We start from the raw sequence: 7808 nt of genomic DNA, 5'->3' as shown, positions 1-7808 counted from the left end.
GCACTAGGCTAGTAGAATACTGGAAAATCTCTCTAAGATGAAGGATGCTGTGACTTGCTCACTGCGTTGAAGAACATGCTAAGTGGAGCCATGATACCAGGATACTGTAAGTGAAACTTAAACACAATTGGCATTATGGCCTGCTCTCATGGAGAGATGACATGTAAAGTATTTCAAACCTGAAACTCAAAACTAATAATTGCAACTCTGAATCCTTATGCATTAAGTAATACATTAGTTAATATTAAGTGCTGTACTTTTATCCTGTACTAAATATATGCCTAATAATTATAACATTATCTTTTCTATTTTGGATCAAGTGCAGAAGTATATTAGACATGTTAAATTCCTGGTAAAATCATTTTCTAAACAGTTAAAAACATGTCTATAGAATAAGGTGGCAGTTTCAGCCAGTCTCAGTCAACTTCTATATTCTACTGTACTCTGCTGTGTAGCAAAGGTGAGGCTTGCTTGCTATGGTGAGTCACCTATTGAACAAGTCAAAATTGCTAGAAATTGTACAATTAAAACTAAGGTGTAAAAAAAAAAAAAACCTTTATTCTGTAGTTCTTATCACTCTCACAGGTGAAAACGAAGAGAATTTCCAACTTAGTGTTCTAATCCTGAGTGAAGCCAGTTGCCCAAGGAGTGCCAGTTCACCAGGAGCATCTGACAAAGCGAATGAGTGCCAGTCATTGAACAGTTTGGAATGCGTCTTCAGACAAAGCTAAGTGTCTGTTGCAATTTCTCTCTGAAGATGAATAACTTAAAAAAGAATATATATGCTGTTCCCACCAGCTTTTAGGAGTGCCATCTTTATAGGCACCTAACCTTGTCTACCTCTGCAATCCAATGTCCTCTTTTAAAAATGGGTATTAAGTTTGTTTCTTTCAGAGTGAACATCTTATTAACCATATGAAAACTTCATCCAACTTTGTACAGAATGCCAGATCCATCTTCCTCCAGTTAAAATAAATTAAGAGTTTTACACCTTATTAGGCAATGACTACAGCCCATGGCCAGCAGGAAGCAGTTACAGAAAAGAGATCATCTCCCTTCAGCACCCCTTTTAAATTAAAGGTGTAAACTCTTCAAGGGTAAAATAAAATTAATAGATGGATCTGGAACCTGACTGGAAATCCACGTGAGCACCAGTGGCCACAGGATGACTGCAGGAGGCCCCTGCCCCAGGATTCTGCTGTCCAGAATGAAAACTTCTAAACTTTTAAAAACAGTCCTGGATGCTACCCTAAAGATTGATAAATAATCAATCAAAACAACAAACAGCCATCCACCTCATAGCTCCAACAATAATTATGCCAAAGCTTAGCAAGTTAAACTTTGGCAAAGGGGGGAAATGATGTGGGCTATGGGTGGCAGGCTCTTTGTCTCTTCAGAGATAACCTAAACTATCCGTGACTTGTGGGTGTGGGATGATAAAAGGTTGCAGTCCTGTCCTTGGTGAGCAGGAAACAGTTTAACAATGCAAGGTCTATAAACTTTAAGTATTCAGGGGAAATGAAAACAAAATATGTTAAAAGCTTATCTAGAATGTCTGGAGTCCATGCTAAAAGCTTACCTAAGATGTGGAAGACAGATATGCTAATTCAAGCCTATTGAGAAATGAAACAAAGGGACCATTTGGCCTTTCCTCTCTGTATAAAAGACATTTGAAAATCTTGTTCCTGGCTCAGGATTCGAACAGAAAACTCCCGAGTCTGGCCGGCCATAAAGAAACCATTTTTCCTTCTCAAAATCATTCCTAAGTCCTGGCCTCTCTATACGCAAATAATTGAACTTCTCTCAAATTCTACAACAATGTAACTGAAGGTAAAATCTCCAGTCCCTGTTAAAGGCATTTGAAATACCAGTATAGGGTAGAGTGATTTCCTTAATCTCCTTGATCAAAAAGATCACACAGGGCTTACAACAATATCATAAGTGAGAGGGTCCTAGAAACCGTGCTGAACCAGAACCTCTATGGCAGGGGTTCTTAACCTTTTTCTTAACCTTTTTCTTCTGCAGACCCCTTTGCCATTCAGGTGAAAACAACATTTCCCTCACTAAGTCTATATTATTGAAGCAGGCTAGTAAAATAGGGAATCAACAAAGGGATTTGTAACATTGCAGATTCCATGTGGACATCAATAACACCCAAGATGGCTGCTGGAAGACCCTCCCCAAGATTCCACCTTTCAGAACAAAGACTTATTCTGGAAGCCATGAGAAACCCTGGATATTCCCAAAGGACTTTATCATTGGGCCCTCAGGAGAGATGATAGGTGGGGTAATCAGTCAAAAGGGCAAACACCTGGAATCCCTCCCATGCCATTGGCAAAGGGATGAAATAATTAACAGTTCAAAAATCCAGGTGCAGGTCTGAACAGGTGCTCTCTCACATGCTTTCTTGCCTCTGGATCCATTCCTCTCCTCTGCACTCTGCTCTTGCTATATTTCCACTGCCTTGTGGCCATGCAAGTTAATCTGGGAATTTATAATCTATAATGGGAAAATGTAGCCTGCAATCAGCCCACTTTACACTTTTCAACCCCCTTCCTCTCTACCTGGACCCCCTGGTATGTTATTTTCTTCTCCTTCTAGTCCCTCCCTACCTGGATAAATTACTGGCCTAACTGACCCAATGTGCTCTTGAAATTCATTTCTGCAGCATAGTCAAAGAACCTAGATAAAATTCAGTAACATGTTTGGTGAGACAGTTGAGGAATTTATTGGTGAGTGAAACTATGGCCCACAGCTTGTTTAATGCCTTCCTTTGGTTCTCCATTTTAAACAAGTTCACCTATGAGCTCCCACAGGATGTAATCCCAGGAGGGAAGGGGATAGGGCTTGGGAGTTCTTTGTATCTATGCCATGAGCCCAGGCTTGTGAGATCTGACTCCAGGCAGGAAGGATATCATAAGGCAATGTCTGAAATCACCGCCCAGCCAAGACAGTGATTCCCTGGCAGAGCACCAGGTCCTGCAAGGCTTCTTTTTCAGGCTTGTTTAGCAGCTGGTATCTTTGCCCTTGGGCCTGCCTGCTGTTACCTTCTCCATGCCTCTCCCCTCAGAGGCAGCGTGGCAATGGCAGAAAACCCTGGGGGCTTACCCCAAATACTGGGTCCTTCCATTTGCAGGCCTGCCAGGCAGGCAGATCAAAATGGATCCTGTGGCAGATACATTTTCCAGGGATGTCAGAGACCAGTATATTCTTGCAGAGTTAACCTTTATCCATGTTTTTACATTCCTACTTCTAGCTACTGTAATTTATTTTTATACTTTGTGTTAGAATGCTTTGGAATTTTTTCCCCCATTTTCAAATTGTTTGTATTCATTATATTTTATGACTATAAATCAGTGTTTCTACTATGGAGAAGAGAATTAGCACAGTACATTTTCATGAGTGGGGAATGGATTTTCTGAAGTCATCTTCAACAGGGTAAAAACTTAGAAAATAAGATCCTGAACGTTGGGATGATATTAGCTCTTAATATAAATTCCCTTGTAAAAAAGAAACAGAAAATAAGGGGTGGTAGGAAAAGAAAGGGGAAAAAAAAGGAAAGAGAAAAAGGGGGGAAAAGGAAATAGGGCAAGAAAATTTATTGCTTCTTTTTTATTTTTTCCTTGGTCTCCTCCTTTTCAGACTCCTTGTTGCCAGGGGCCTCCTGGATCTCCTCCTTTACCAAAGGAGCTTCCAGATTCTCAGATAATGCTTTTTGGCATTATCATTTTTGCCCTGGTCTCTCTTTTCTCACTCCTCAGTCTCTTTCCTGCATTACTCAAATTTCTTTTTGAATTTCTGTGCATTTTTATCACTGAAGAACCAGATGGCCAGCAGCTCAGGCTTGGGGCACTCATTGGCAAAGTCAGCATGAGCATTTCAGACCCAGGCCTGCTCACTGTCCGTGTTTGGCTTCAGCGGTGTGATGTCGTGGTTGGTGCAGACCTTCAGCATCTTGTCTCTGTGCATGAGAAAGTGGATGGTCCCCTCCTTGTGCTTCAGGAACTTGACATCACCATGTCATGCTCCTTCCACTTAGGGAGGTCACTTTCTGAAGCAAATCAGAACAACTTTGCCCACATTTTAAAAAGTTCTTCTTCATCTTCCTCCAGTGTTTGATTTCTTGTTCAGGAAGATAGACAATCAGCTCAAATGGGGGGTTGTGGTTGGACTTATCTATATTCTCAGTGGAAGTGTCCTGGTCCTCTTGAGAGTCCTTGGTGGGTGCCATGGGTGCACAGTGGTAGCAGCTTGGCTGGTTCAGACATTAGCTGGCTCTGGGGCCTCTAGGTGCTTGGTTACATCTCCTTCCTCAGAGTCTGGTGCAGGCACCTCCTCCCTGCCTGCAAATCTGGGAAAATACCTTTGCTAGCAGGGAAGCTATTGCCCCATTGCCCCAAAGGCTGTTAGCTAGAGGAATTAATCTCTAATCACCTAATGGCCTTTTGATGGCTGGTTTAACTGGAAAACTCTAATATTGAAACTTAGACTTGTATTATTGGTTGCCTCAGTGTTACCTCCTGAGAATCTCCTTGTGCTAAAATATGGCCATTCTCTAAGCTGAACTCTGCATATAAAGGCACGAGTTTCCACCCCAGCATGCAACATGACTCCTGGGGATGAATCTCCCTAGCCCCAAGGGATCACTACCAAAAAAAACTTACCATGCAACTGGAGAAAGACCTTGAACAAAAGGTGGAAAAGGTAATGACAAATGAGTTTATATGGCTAAGAGACTTCAAAATGAGTCAGGTGGTCATTTCAGGGGTAAGACTTATGCACATCTCAGCATGACTGCATTGACTGCAAAAGAAAATAATACTGCAAATAAATGGGGCTCCTGAGGTCTCTGGAGACATCCAGACATCAGGGCCAATAGCTCAGGAGTTTGGTGACTTGCCAGTGGGCCCTTCTTTGGAATTTATGTTTCCCAGTATGACAGAGTTGGACTCAGTTATGGTTTCCCTACACAGGGCCCTTCTGCCCCTTCTGTTTGGAACTACAATTAGTACTAGAGGTGATAGGTGAACATCCAGTACACTTAAATTGTTGGGCTGTCCATGTGCCAGCTGAGTCCGGAGTCTCAAGTTGCAAAACCTACTTTCCAGTTCATTGGACTCATCCAGGACAACAAATAAGGAGGTGATGATGGAGAATGACCACCCTGAGGAACCAAGATTTCTACAACTGCAAGCAAGATAGTTCCATATGTCTGCCCCAAGGGATCAAATCCCACTCTCAGTTAGAGGTGGAGTGAGCATCACCACCCAGAATCCTCAAGATTGAGAAATGAACTATAAACTAAAGTAGATTTACTGGTATTCTTCTATAGACTTGTGATTCTAGCTGTGGAAGAACTTATTCATGTGGAGGTGGCAGGAAGAGGGAAAAACATGCGTAATATGGAGGCATTTTTTGGGACTCGTGAATTGTCCTGAATGACATGGCAATGACTGAAATAGGCCATTGTACATCTCAACATAATCTAAAAAAATTTGTGTGGAAGAGAATGCAAACTAAAATGTAAACTATAATCCATGCTTAGTGACAATGCCCCAAAATGTGTTCATCAATGGGATGAATCTATCACACTAATGAAGAATGTTGTTAAAGTGGGAAAATGAGGGAGGTATATAGAGCAGGGCATATGGGGATCCCCTACATTTTTTAATGTAACATTTATGTAATCTAAGTATCTTTTAAAAAATAAAAAAAAAAACAACAGAACAAAACAAAACAAAAAATCATTAAACACTAACATGCCCCAGTTCACAAAGAGGATGCCAGTCTTCCCTGTGTTCCAGAGGGCTCCATCTACCACCTGGACACCTCCAAGTCATGAGAACAACTGGCTGGCCATTCTCTGCCTTTAATCTAAACCCATTTTGTGGTGCATTACTTTTCACCCATTTCTGCCTTCTCCCAGTATCTAGATTTTGAAGGGATTATTTGTTCACGTGTAGTCATGTAGTGAAGCATAGTATATATGGAAATATACAAATAATTGTGTATAATTTGATGAATTTTCAGGAACTGGACACAGCCCTGATAAAGAAGCAGACCCTGCCAGAACCCCAGAAACACCCAGTGCTCCCTCCACCCACTGCTGCTGCAGGCTCTGGTCACAATCTCCATCACCAACTTCCAGAGAATAATTTTGCCTTTTTTTATCTTCATAAAAATGGAATCATAAAGTGTGTGCCCTTTTGTGTCTTTTGTTTACTCTACATTGTGTTTGCAAAAGAGTAACTGTTACCCAATAATGTAAGTGACAATATATTAGAAAGACTAACTAGTAACAGCTACTAAATGAGAGAGCAGCGTTTGCACCCAGTGTGGTTCTGAACTCTAAATCTCTGTGCTATACTGTCTCTTCTCAGTACAGAAATTCCAAGGGTTGTGGAGATTAAACATAGCAAAAATGTGCAAAGTACTTCATATTTAATCCCCACAACAGCCCTACATGTCTCCAAATACTGCATCAAGAAGAGTGAGTAGCATGTGCTATCTCTGTCACTTGGGGCCAAGACAGCAGCCTGACAGTTAATATCCAGAGTGGCAACTGGGGCTGGGAACCCGGTGTTGCTCTCAGCAAACAGGGGAGTCCTTGGTGCTGTCTAGGGTGCTGATGGATGTCTTGGTCATTTTCTCTCTCTCCTCTTGACCGGGGTCTACACACTTCTGCTTTCCTTTGATCATTAAAATTGGAATTTCAAGCTAATGTTTTCAACATAAACAGAAATTCTGGAAATGCTTCTTTCAGTGAATCATTCAGATTGATCCTCCACCTGAGAAAACTAGAAGAGCTGGATAAGAACAACCAAACCTCATCTGTTTGAAGGCACTGACAACTGGCAAGACAGTGAGTACAAGAGTACAAGAGATCCAAGACACAGCGAAGTCCAGAAATGTAACTCTGGCATTGAGGCCATTTTTATCTCAAAGTTACCTGCTCTTTCTGGTGGAAGTAACTGAAAAACTGAACATTGCATTGGGGAATTATTTGAAGGAATGATTGAAGAGTAATCTGATGCTACCCTCCTCTAGAAAGACTGTTTTCACTTCTCACAGGCACATGATGACATTAGTTTCCTAGAGCAATGTGAATCAAAATTCAAAACCTGCACTTTTATCTTCCAGTTTTATGATTCAAAGTCATCCTGGTCAAAAGGAGGGCTGCTCTTCTGGTTCATGCTTGTTTCTAGAGTGCAGCCCTTTGGCCTTCCACCTCAGGCATGGCATGTGCCTTCAGCATCACTATTTTGGCAGGCTCTAGAGGATGATGGTGACCTCTCCCACTGAGAGGTCTCTTCTCATGATATAGCCTGTGCATAAATTCAAAATTGTTTCCAAGAGTACCTAGTCCCCAAGATGGCCAAATAAGTAATATAGGCCCTATAGTCTCTGAATGTTCAAAAAGGATGTAAGACAAATGTATTTAGGGTTGCCTCCAGATGAGATGTGAGGGATATACTAATTCAAGCTCACCTGAGATGTGAGCGATATGCTAAAGCTCACTTGAGATGTGAGGGATATGCTAAAGCTCACTTGAGATGTGAGGGATATGCTAAAGCTCACTTGAGATGTGAGGGATATGCTAAAGCTCACCTGAGATGTGAGGGATATGCTAAAGCTCACCTGAGATGTGAGCGATATGCTAAAGCTCACTTGAGATGTGAGGGATATGCTAAAGCTCACTTGAGATGTGAGGGATATGCTAAAGCTCACTTGAGATATGAGGGATATGCTAAAGCTCACCTGAGATGTGAACGATATGCTAATCCAAGCTCACCAGAGATGTGAGGGAT

The 7808-nt window shown here is 41.7% G+C and overlaps 1 pseudogene; it reads right to left on the bottom strand.

Moving 5' to 3' along the window:
* Positions 1-3598: 3598 nt before the first annotated feature.
* LOC131276383 (ran-specific GTPase-activating protein pseudogene) lies at positions 3599-4231 on the bottom strand (annotated as a pseudogene).
* Between the last annotated feature and the right edge of the window lie 3577 nt (positions 4232-7808).

The sequence above is a fragment of the Dasypus novemcinctus genome, chromosome 28, assembly GCF_030445035.2.
Source record: "Dasypus novemcinctus isolate mDasNov1 chromosome 28, mDasNov1.1.hap2, whole genome shotgun sequence".
NCBI lineage: Eukaryota > Metazoa > Chordata > Mammalia > Cingulata > Dasypodidae > Dasypus > Dasypus novemcinctus.
Note: the sequence above shows the minus strand (reverse complement) of the source record. Positions and strands in the feature narration are given on the sequence as shown.